The sequence below is a fragment of the Castanea sativa genome, chromosome 11, assembly GCF_040712315.1.
Source record: "Castanea sativa cultivar Marrone di Chiusa Pesio chromosome 11, ASM4071231v1".
Lineage (NCBI taxonomy): Eukaryota > Viridiplantae > Streptophyta > Magnoliopsida > Fagales > Fagaceae > Castanea > Castanea sativa.
In genome coordinates, this window is record NC_134023.1 from 14,718,887 (window position 1) to 14,731,509 (window position 12,623).

General features: G+C 30.0%; 1 long non-coding RNA gene and 5 other non-coding genes across 6 annotated transcripts; all 6 read right to left on the reverse strand.

The window, feature by feature from the left end:
• Nucleotides 1-430: 430 nt before the first annotated feature.
• On the reverse strand, nucleotides 431-1,121 carry LOC142617372 (uncharacterized). Its single transcript, XR_012840964.1, has 2 exons — nucleotides 933-1,121; nucleotides 431-848 (listed from the first exon to the last, which is right to left on the reverse strand). It is a non-coding gene; the product is annotated as an uncharacterized LOC142617372 (long non-coding RNA).
• On the reverse strand, nucleotides 610-697 carry LOC142618139 (small nucleolar RNA Z196/R39/R59 family). The gene has a single exon (XR_012841189.1). It is a non-coding gene; the product is annotated as a small nucleolar RNA Z196/R39/R59 family (small nucleolar RNA).
• LOC142618138 (small nucleolar RNA Z195/SNORD33/SNORD32 family) lies at nucleotides 753-837 on the reverse strand. The gene has a single exon (XR_012841188.1). It is a non-coding gene; the product is annotated as a small nucleolar RNA Z195/SNORD33/SNORD32 family (small nucleolar RNA).
• On the reverse strand, nucleotides 906-994 carry LOC142618156 (small nucleolar RNA U31b). The gene has a single exon (XR_012841204.1). It is a non-coding gene; the product is annotated as a small nucleolar RNA U31b (small nucleolar RNA).
• Nucleotides 1,122-5,596: 4,475 nt separating the features above from the next.
• LOC142618137 (small nucleolar RNA Z195/SNORD33/SNORD32 family) lies at nucleotides 5,597-5,681 on the reverse strand. The gene has a single exon (XR_012841187.1). It is a non-coding gene; the product is annotated as a small nucleolar RNA Z195/SNORD33/SNORD32 family (small nucleolar RNA).
• A 46-nt stretch (nucleotides 5,682-5,727) lies between these two features.
• LOC142618155 (small nucleolar RNA U31b) lies at nucleotides 5,728-5,816 on the reverse strand. Its single transcript, XR_012841203.1, has one exon. It is a non-coding gene; the product is annotated as a small nucleolar RNA U31b (small nucleolar RNA).
• Between the last annotated feature and the right edge of the window lie 6,807 nt (nucleotides 5,817-12,623).

Here is a 12,623-nt window from a genome sequence, read left to right on the forward strand (position 1 = left end):
TATATGTCCGAGTTTAATTTGCAACATTCAATTTGCTTCTTGTTCTATATTATTTTCTCATCTGACTAATTTACAAATGAGAAAATATAAAGTAAACTACATCAGATGGAAGTGAGAAAACTGAGAATTGATGAATTTGACCACGGGGGTTGGAAATTGGATTTACCAATTTACTTCTTCTTTTCATTTTGTGTAATATAAAGATAATAACTTTGGTCCATTACATTGGGTTCCCAACACACTTGTTGCATTTTCAAGGAGAAATAAATTAAAACAAGCAATACTACGCTTAAACACAAGAATTATTATGTCAAATTAGTCACAACCAACGCTATATTTGCACACTCAAAACAATAAGATCAAATATCTATAATTCTATAGATCCAAGATAAATTTGAATATAAAAAAGAAAAAGAAATGTAAGCAGGAATAATGTAACAGCAAGCTTATGAAAGAAAGAAGCAAACTGTGTCGCAGCCTGTTTTAAAACCTCTTAATTTCTGCCCTTTAAACGAAACGCCCAGCCACAATTATTAAATCTAGGCGTCAGATACAAGGGCAAAATTCACATTACAATTCAAATCTTGAAAACTAATTCATAAAAGTAAATGCAATCTCAGCCGAAAGATGGTGATTATTTGTGTACTAATCACTGTACAATCAGTAATTATCGGAAAAATTTTCATCCTTGATTGCACAATAAACAATAAACAAAAAAAAAAACAATAAAAAAGAGAAATTGAAAGAGCAAAAAGAGATCAGATGGTAGTGCATGTTGTAGAATCATCAAGTTGTGATATATACAGACTTGTATGGATAACAATCATCACGCCTCCTTTGCATACTTTCTTTACAAAAACAAAAACAAAAATCAGATTTTTTTTTTTTTTGATGGGTTTGTTGAGGAATCAGAAAAAGAGTATGTCAATCACCATGAAGCATCAAATACAGAGATGCTTGTTAGACTGGGGCGACAACTAGTATCATCATCTTCCTATGTTTATGTTCCTAAAAAAACACACAGAGACAACAAATAGGAAAAGCATAGTACACAAGCCATACGGCCACAACTCACACTGTCACGATGGAAAGATACATAGAAGAACAACATATTTAAAGGCAAATATTAGGGTTTCAGATTTGAACTTCCGAGTAAAAGAGGCTAAAGTGGGGATATAAACTTGTTGGCCCATAAAGTTTGGTGGGCCGATGTAAAAGTTCAATGCTCTCACTAAAAATTTGGGCGGGCTAATTTCATCAAATTTTTGGTACTAGCTTGGCCCATACTCTAATTTTTTTTTTAAATGATGATGTGAGTGTTAAATATATTATGTTTTCTATACTATTATTTAAGAGTTTTCCTCTGTTTGGATTTCTATTTTTTTAGTTCAAAAATACTCTTATACTCCTATGTTTAAGTAGAGATAAAATTACAGGACAATTTGGTAAAAATGCAACTCTAACTCCCACTAAAACATTGCCTAAAAAATAGGACCGCTTTCCTGTTAATTTTCAAATTACTTTATCCACTTATAAATTAGATTTTCAAAACAAAAATTATATATATATAAAATAAATAAATAAAAATAGTTTTTTTTCTACAAAATAGGACTACTAAAAAAAAAGCTTCATCTCTTGTTAAATAAAAAAACACAGTTTTTTTTCTCCAAAATATGACCACTAAAAAAAAACCCTCATCGCACGCGCTTTGCGCGTGTGATGAGGCTAGTATACCTAAAAGTTGTTTACCTAGATTCTTATAATCTAGTTAATTTATACTTTCCAGTTTTTTTTTAAAAAAAATGATGATATCAAATATATTTCCTCCTCAACTATTATCAATTTGTAACTCTTAAATAAATAAAAAATGTCATATCATAAGAATTTTAAGGGAATTATGAAATCCAATGACAATCCAATCTTACAAGTAGGGGTGACAATTCGTATTTGCACGTCAGGTTTATGTCATGTTGATTCATGAATATTAGATTACATGGGTTATAAATTTTTTTTTTATGAGACATGGGTTATTACTAACCCAATATGTTTATTAGACAGGTTAAGATTTCTCAACTCTAACACGCTTATTTATTAAACGGGTCAGTTGTGTCGACCTGTTTATCATATTTTATAATATAAAAAAATACAAATTATAGTATGGGTAAATTATATTGACATACCCTAAGATTTTGGCTAATACCAATTAAGTCCAAGACTTTTCAAAACTAACCAATTTGGTCCCCAAAGGCAACTTAATCCTTAAAACAGTTGAAAAAAAAAAAACTAATTGTTTGTAGACTAAGTTGTCTTTAGGGACAAAATTAGTCAGTTTTGAAAAGTCTTGGACCTTATTGGTATTAGCTCAAATCTTAGGGTATATTAGTGAAATTTACTCTTAGGGGGCATTTGGTTCATTATGATATGCCCTTGATGTGATGAATATTACAATGATGTGACATTAATATTTTTTGTTTATTTTATGTTATTTTACATTACCATAATTTAAAATTAAAAAATATATCATATCATTTTAATCTCACCACCTTCCTAAACAATGTAATATTGTATTCTTGTATTAAGACTACACTAATGTAAGATTACAATAATGTAATATTACAACGTAATATAATATCATGGCGAACCAAACACCCCTTATAGTATTAATCAAATTGATATGAACTATGAAAAACCAAAAAAATAAATTTATTTTAATATAAAATTCATAACTAACAAGTAACTGAATAAAAAATAATCATTCAAAACTAAAATATATCTCAATATCTCAAACAATCAATCACAATATATTAAAAAAAACCATAACAACTAATAAGTTTATATACCTATGGTTTGAAAGGTATATTAGTAAAATATTATTTAATTAAACTAGTCAAACGAGTTCCATTGGTTGGACACGAACCCAACACGCTTATTAAATGGGTCAGTTGTGTTAATCTGAATATGACACAAACTCATTAAGTTTCAACTCATTAGCTATGGCACCATTCTTGCAGCCTCATTTTTGTTATATTGGTTGTTAAAAATAGCAATTTGACACCACCATTATGAATGCTCTTAGATGCTATTTTTTAGGTTCTTCTTCTAAAATTCTTCCATGTGCTTTTTCTCTCATAGGATAAAAGTGTATTTTTTTTTAATTAAGTAATTACATGGCTGAATTTTAAAATGTGAAAACCTAAAAAATATCTTAGGTACTTAAGTACTATTTATAAGTTTTGTTCTATAATATATTTATAAGTAAGGTTATATTAATGAATGCCCTTATAGGTATTATGTACCAAATTAACATATGATAACTAAGGTTATTTATTATTATTTAATTATATATAAATTATTATTGTTTATCTATTACTTAAATAATATACGAGAAAAGGATATTTAAAGGCGATATTAGAGTTTCACTTTCACCTAAAAAAAGGTTGCGGAGAATGTTATGAACTTGCTAGCCCATAAATATTGGTGGGCTGGCTCTTGAAGTTTAAGGCTCTTAAATATATGGGCTGGCTAGTAAAACAAAGTTTGGTAACAGTCGACTAGAGTGGGCCCATACTCTAGGTGTTTTTATTTTATAATTTATGTTGCATTTATTTTTTTGAATAATATTAGAAATACAAACTATTTTACTAACTGCTCATGTGGTAAGTGATTATTGGTAAATGAAAAAATAATATTAATAGTAAGCCTAGATGAAAACCGATAAGAGGTCGGTCACCTCAACATTTTATAAAAATATTAAAAAAAAGTTGTAGAGTAGATTACACTTTTTTTTTTGGTAGAAGGGGAAAATATCATTAACAAAATCGAAATAAAATTTGAGCGGACTCGCTCATACTATCATACATAGTCTCTAAAGCATTTAGATTGATCAAAAGAGATAGATCAGGAGGGGGTTGGAAAAAAACAACAAAATCATGGGCGAGGAGGGCACTGTTGAGTTAATAGAAGCTCTGACACTAGATTGTTGAATAAATGACTGAACAAAGAGCTTTTATTGAGAGCTTAACTCTTTGAATTGCAACACTTTACAAGTACTAATGCTTGACAAGACATACACCAACTCTTTAGACACCTACACACACTTCACCTTACATACAATTTTACACCTCTCACTTTGTGCTTTATGACACTCACTCACTTCACACCTCTAGGAGTCTCACACTCTACTACACTTTACACTCCACTTCACTTCACACCTCACCACATCTATTTATACTAGGTGTGTGTTGGTTAGGGAACCAACTTGAAGCTTCTAGATCTTCCTTTTTATTGGTATTAAACTAATGCCATTTTCCAACCTTCTAGACTATTCTATAAACATGTGACTAAAATTCACTAATGCAAGGAAGCTTCTAGAGAACTTTCTTGGAGAGAATTCCAGAAAGAGAGCAGGAAAGAAATTTCCGGAATTAGAGAAAAATTTTTAGAGAGAGAGATTGTGTGAGAAGTTCTAGAAGTTTCCAGAGAATTCCGGAAAGAAGCAAATTGAGTGGAACTCTAGAAATTTCTAGAGACGAGAGTTAGTGTTGATTTCTAATAAGCTCCTCTTCGTGCAAGGGCTCCGCACATTTGTTGGCTTCCTTGAAACAATGAAAAACTTTCACTCGGGGATTTTCTTGAGTCCTTCCTTGCAATCTGTTCAATTTCCACAGCCGGTAGGTTTAGCGAAATGCAGAGGTTTAGACCATCTCTCAATGCCCAAAGCCCCACTGCAACACTAGTGGTGGTACCAATAGCTCTGGCATACCTGCTAACCCATTCACAATTGGAGTTTCTAATTATCCCCCTCCTCCGGGTTCCCAAAAAAGATTCATCCGAATTTAAATTGAACCAATTTCTGGTGGACGGAGTCACTTAGCTTGGATGCTAGAGTGGATTCATTTCAGTTTTCTGTTGATGCCAAGGAAAGCGAATTTAGTTGCTTTAGCTAAGGTTTCAGCTAACAAGGCTTATGGGGGGATTCCCCTCTAAAAACCACCTTGTTTCGATGTAGCCAAAGACTCCAGATTCCGAAGGGAAGATGATGCCCAAAGGGACACCAACCAACGAGGGAAGTGGGATTTGCAGTGAAGGCAAAGCCAATCTCCTAGATTGACACCATAAAAGATGTGTTGCATTTGTTTGTTTTATTTTGGTTTTATTATTATTATTTTTTTGGTATGTATGTTGCTTTTGTTATTTTATTCATTTCTCCTTTTTGTTATATACTTAAAAGTAGTTTACCAAAAATTTTATGGTTCAATTAATATTTTTTAGCGTTTTATTCAACGATGATCAGATTCGAATCTCTTCTATTGTAAGTTGTAATTATGAATTTATCACAAAAAAAAGGTTATATAATAACCATTTGAAGAGGGATTATCAAATCCAGTGATCAACCAACCTTGTAAAACTACATTTTTCAAATCACCTTTTGGGTTTAAGTTCTAATAGCCGAGCTAACTCATTTAATCAATTTCAAAAAAATAAAACAAAAAATCATTTAATCCATTGTCACAAAATCATATGAGAAAACCACTATTGGTCAGCCCAATAAACACATATTTACCACAAGTATGGGAGAGTGATTTGAAAGAGCAGAAAGAGATCAGATGGTAGTGCATGTTATAGAATCATCATGTTGTGATACATACAGACTTGTATGGATAACAATCATCACACCTCCTTTGCATATTTCTAAAAAAAAAAAAAAGATTTGATGGGTTTGTTGAGGAATCAGAAAAAGAGTATGTCAATCACCATGAAGCATCAAATACAGAGATGCTTGTAAGACTGGGGCGACTACTAGTATCATCATCTTCCCATTGTTTATGTTCCTACAAACACAAACACACACACACACACCAAACAGAAAAGCACACAACAAAAGCCACACGGCTACAACTCACGAGAACATACAATGACACAATGGAGATTGAGATAGGATAACATCATATTTAAAGGCAATATTTAGGGTTCCCCGTTTCAACTTTCAAGTAAAAGAGGCTAACGTGGGGATATGATCTTGTTGGCCCATAAATTTTGGTGGACCGATGTTAAAGTTCAAAGCTCTCACTAAATATTTGGGCGGGCTTATTCATCAAAGTTTGGTACCAGTCAACCCAGCATGGCTCATACTCTAGTGTTTCTTTTTTCTTTTTTTAAATGATGATTTGAGTGTGAAATATATTAGTCTTATAGTTCATATTTATCTAGATTGTTTCCTGAATCACTGAAAAAAGTTCACAAGCTCTACAGGCCAGCTTAGCATCCAGAAAAAACAAAGACATATTCTAAAAGAAGGGACGACAATTCTACAGCCTAAGAGAAGAAGAAAAGTTCAACTTTCTTAACGACAGAGAAACTAAGTTATACCAAAATTATTTATTATTATTCATCTAAAAAAAGTTATTTATTATTATTTAATTTGTATATTAATCATTATTTTTTATTTATTACTTATATAATATACGAGAAAAACATATTTAAAGGTGAAATTAGGGTTTTAGGTTTCAACTTTCAGAGCCTAACTTTGGGGGATATGATCTTGTTGGCCCATAAAGTGTGGTGGGCCAATGTAAAAGTTCAAAGCTCCCACTAATATCTGGGCGGGCTGATTGCATCAAATTTTGGTACCAGTCAGACCAGCTTGGCCCATACTATAGTGTTTTTTTTTTTAATTTTTTTATTTTTTTTTAATGATGAGTTTGAGTGTGAAATATCTTATGTTATATGCCTAAAAGTTGTTTACAGAGTCTTATAGTTCACATTAACCCATTGGCCTCGTGGGTTCCAATTAGCTCAATTAGTAAAATCTTTGATAGTTGAATAAAAGATCTAGAGTTCAATTCCTACCTACACTAAAAACTGACTGGTGTCTTGGTTTGATAACAAATGAGGTATTATCAGGAGTGGACACCATAGGTTGAAACTCTCAAAAAAAAAAAAATATATATATATATATATATAATTCACATTTATCTAGACTATTTCCCCGAATCCTTGAAAAAAAAATCCACAAGCTCTATAGAAAAAAATGGACGACAATTTTACAGCCTATACTAAAAACTTACTAGTGTCTTGGTCTGATAATAAATGAGATATTATCAAGAGCAGACACCATAGGTTGAAACTCTAAATATATATATATATATATATATATATATATATATATATATATATATATATATAATTCACATTTATCTAGACTATTTCCCCGAATCCTTGAAAAAAAAATCCACAAGCTCTATAGAAAAAAATGGACGACAATTCTACAGCCTAAAAAAAAAAAAGGAAATTCTAACTTTCTTAGCGACAAAAAAACTAAGGGTGTATCTGGTAACTGTTTTTTCCTCTTATTTTCTGTCTCTAAAAATATTTTTTTTAGACTAAAAAACTTGTTTGACAACACAAAATGGACAAAAAACAAAAATTGTTCTCAAAACTCAATTTGTGAAGGAAGCTAAAAATATGAAAAATGTTGTTTTTAGTTTCTAGTTTTCAAAAGTCAATAACAACACGCATATGATTTAATCAATTTGTCTCATTTAATGATTTAATACTAGAATTCAAATTCTAGTAACAACATATTTTCAGTATTTTTTTTTCTTCATTTTTTTTTTAAATTTCAACTAATCAAACATATTTTTGATTAAAATATACAAGAAAATTATTTTTTTATTTTATTTTATTCCCACAAACAAGTTTTTGAAAATAGAAAACAAAAACTGTTACCAAATATAATCTAAGTTGTACTAAGGTTATTTATTATTATTCTTGTTTTATATATACAAGATAGAATTTATATTCTAGCCTAATCTAAGTGTATATGTATGTGAATCTCCCTCCTAAAGACTTGAACTTCGGCCCTTGCTCCTTACACCCCTTACAATTGTACCATGGAGTGCGGTGATATTATTATTCTTCTAAAAAAAAAATGTTATTTATTATTATTATTTAATTTGTATATTAATTATTATTTTTTAATTATTACTTATATAATAAACTAGAAAAGCATATTTGATGGTGATATTAAAGTTTCACTTTCACCTAAAAAAGGTTGCGTGGAATGATAATGAACTGTTTGCCCATAAATATTGGTGGGCTGGCTCTTGAAGTTTAAGGTTCTCACTAAAAAAAATGAGCGGGCTAGTTTAAACAAAGCATAACGGTCAACCAGAGTTGGCCCATACTTTAGGTCTTCTTTCTTCTCTCTCTCTTTTTTTATATAATAATTTTTATAATTTATGTTGAATTCGTTTTTTATTTTTTTTTATTTTATATTTTATATATGTATGTTGTATTTGTTATTTTATTCATTTCAACTTTTTTTTTATACCTAAAAGTAGTTTACCAAGTGTGTAATAATTCAATTTACATTAATATATTTAACAAAGATGCTTAGGGTTCATTCTGGAGCTTCTTGCAGCTAGACGAGCTGCTCTCTTTGCCAAGGAAATTGGCCTCCGCCACGTGATCCTTGAAGGTGATTCCGAGTTTGTGATAAAATCTTTGAAGCCTGGAAACAATCTCTGTTCAATGTTTGGCTATTTGATTAAAGATATTTTATTCTATGTAAGCTCTTTTCAGAGTATTTCTTTCTCTCACTCTTATATGCAAGGTAATGCTGCAACAGATGCCTTAGCTATGAGAGCTAAATTTTCCTCGCCCTTAATTGTGTAGATGGAGGATGTTCCATCCAACATTACCCCTCTTGTTGTAGCTGATTTTCCAGCCCCTTGATTAATAATACAAGTTGATCTGTTTCTATAATATATATATATATATATATATATATATATATATATATATATATATATAGAGAGAGAGAGAGAGAGAGAGAGAGAATTTATCCAAAAAGAAAAGGTTATATAATAACCATTTGAAGGGGGATTATCAAATCCAATGACCAATTAATGGAATCCAAATCTTTTGTCCCACTTTTTCTGCTCCACTCTATACTCCACCAATAAAAACTTGCCACATGTTCACCTAATTAATTAAATACTATCATTATTGACTTATTAATGCTACTGTTATTAATTAATAGTAGTATTTAATTAATTAGGTGGACACGTGGCAAATTTTTATTAGTGGAGTATAGAGTGGAGCAGGAAAAGTAGGACAGAAGATTGTAAGACTCTGTTAGGAATTTCACCAAATTATGGAGTAATAATGAAAGAACAAAATGAACACATCAAGTAAATAGAAATTAGTGATTGGCTTGGGGTGAACATAAACCTCTATTTATATCCATAGGGTTACAATCCTTCAAAAAGGTACGCATGGAAAGTTAAAATATTTCATAAAACCGTTCATAACACTTAAAACCTTTTCAAACGTTTAGAACAATTATCAGAAAATTTTGTAGAAATTCAGTTTTCACAAGTCGCGATCGATCGAGAAAAATCGAGCGTCGACCTAAATCTCTTTTCGATTGATCGAATAGGAATTGAGTATCAAATGAACCAAGCAGAGACTTTAGGATAATTTTCTTCAACACTTCAATTGGTTGAGCAAAAGTTTCGATCCATCGAACATACTGAATTTCAAATTTTCACTTAAATTTCAGAACTTGAATTTTCACTTTATATCATTATTACAATCTATCCATGTATATACCTCTCTCTCTCTCTCTCTCTCTCTCTCTCTCTCTATATATATATATATATGTATATATATATATATAACAGACTGCATTTTGGGTTTAAGTTCAAATAGCCGAGTTAATTCATTTAATCCATTTCAAAAAAAAAGTAAAACAAAAATCATTTAATCCATTGTCACAAAAATCATATAAGAAAACCACTATTGGTGATGTTGTCTTCAGCCCGATAAACTTGAAAACCACTATTCTATTGGTGATGCCACAAGTATATGGGAAAATGATTTGAGCCCATATTATCTTCTATGGAAGAGATTGAACAACATCATTGAACAACTGTATTCTTGACCTTTGGCTTGGTAAAAGAAGTTGCTACCTAATATATAATTGCCAATTTGTTAGGTGGCCATTACCCATATCTTTCAACAATGATGGGATGATATTAATATAAATGAGAGATAGCCATTAAAATTCATGAAGTAGCATTTATTTTTATCAATTAAAACACAGATAAACTTTTTTCTCTTTTTATTAGTATATTTACCACAAATATGGGGAAAGGATTAGAACTCATATTCTCTTCTATGAAAGAGATTGAACAACATCATTGAACAACTGTATTTTTGACCTTTGGCTTGGTAAAATAAGCTACTACCTAATATATAATTTGTCAATTTGTTAGGTAGCCATCACCCATAACCTTCAACAATGATGGGGAGATATTAATATAAATGAGAGATGGCCATTAATAAAATCCATGACGTAACAGCTAATAACAAATCTTATCCACTAAAAAATCAAAGTCACATCTGTATGAATATAATACTTTAAAAAATTAAAGAAATAAATATTTCATTATCAAAAGGATTTAACATTTATCTCAGCAGAAAAAAAAAAAAAAGGATTTAAGATTTAGACTTCCTCTTCCATACACTGTACATGAGGTCGAGGCACTAGCTACAACAAGAGCTTTGGTTTTTCCCCAAGAGATTGGTGTTTCTTCAGTGATTTTAGAAGGTAATTCCCTTGTAGTCATTAATTCTTTGGAGAGGAAGTAGAGTCTTTTGCTTCATTTAAGGTGTGTTTAGATACTGTTTATTTTGCTGAAAATTGAAAACACTGTAGCAAAATAATTTTTAAATGTGTGAATAATGCCGTAAGATCCATTTTTAATGAAAGTTTTGTTGAAAAAAGAGGTTTGTGGGTCTCATGAACAGTGCATGGGATCCACTAAAAAATTGAAACGCGCTTCTCAAAAAAAAAAAAAAAAAAGAAGAAGGCTAAAACGCTCATCAATATCCAAACAGATACTTAGTCATTTGATAGCAGATTCTAAGATCCTTGCAGAAACCTTTTCTAATTTTAGTTGTGTCCATGTTAAGGGACAAGGTAATTCTATAACTCATAACCAATCTAGACATGGTCGACATGTTAATGATTTATTGATCTACCTCACCTTAATGTTATAATCTTTGCCGATTTAGCTTTTTTTCTTAATAATATTTAATTATTTACAACCTTTCTTCTCAATAAAAAAAAATAAAAGAAAAAGAAAAAGAAATAAAAGGATTTAGAATTTATAATATTAATAAGAGGGTTCCCTTATTTTATCTTTAATTTTTGGTGTACCAAAATATTCTCATACAAATTCTGAAATAACATGCTCTTTAATTTAAATTTTTTTTTCTACAAAATAGCAAAAAAGGTTAAAACAGTAATACTATCTCACATACAAAAGGGGAAAAAAAAAACATTTATTCTCACCACCCATTTGTACTCAAATGCCTAATTCCTATCGGTATTTTTTGTTATCTATTTGAATTCAAATACTTCAATTATCTTTATAAAAAAAAATACAAAATTTTTTCCAAAAAAAAGATACCTAACGTAAAAAGTAAAAACTACTCATTCTTATCTTGAAATTTCTATGGTTTTTTCTTTGAATTCTTTAAAACATTCCAAAATTTTTGTTATCCAAATTCTATGCAGTTATCACAAATCCCCATCCATCCACACTAGTGTATATCATCTTTCTTTTGTTCAAATCTCAAATCTTTTTACGTATCATAATTCTTATCCCAATCAATAAATTCAAATATCCTATTGGGTTTCAACTTCTTACAATTCTCTATTTTATTTTAAACATTATTTCAAGTTACCTTATCTCATTCTTTAAGAAAAAAAAAATACATATAGTTATTTATATATCACTTTTAAGCATTAAAACACTAAACCAAAAAAACAAATAAATAAATAAATAAAGTATTATTGCACGCGCAAAGCGTGTCTGATGAGTTTAGTAAATATATAAGTTTTTGCAAATAATTGTAGAGATAAAATTTAGCATTTTTAAAGTGACAGTAAGATGTTAATATCTGTAGTATGAGAGCAAACCACATTTCCTCACCAAAATCTATAAAAGTACCCTGTAATAATATATAATAATATAATAATATATATATATATATATATATATATATATATATATATATATATATATATGCACAAAGTTATCGCATTTGAAAATTATTTCAAGATTATTCTAAAACTATTTAAGACAACATTATTAATTCTTTTTACAAATCTCAAATATAATTATAAAGGCTATAGTTTTGAAATTCCATCATTTTGCACTCAGGTTATTTATTTAAAAGCAATAAATTTCTTTATTATGCATTTTTTCCCAATATGTTAAGGTCATATTCATTATGTGTTGGCATATTTTTTCACAAAATGCATTTTACTTGTAATTGAATATATCTAAGATGTGTTTAGAATATCACAAAATGTGTAGGAATGGTAAATGATCGAGTTCAGGACGGGGTTTTTTTATGACCAAACTGCCCCCGTTACCCGAACCCACCCCGTTTAATAAATGAGTTTTTTTCTAAACCCCAAATCTGCCTCGTCAGGCCCCATCCTGGCATGCCACTTCTGGGCCAATCTAAAGGCCCTTAAAACGAACCCAAAAATGAATAAATCGAACCAAAAAAGAATATACACCCAAAAATGAATAAAAATAATT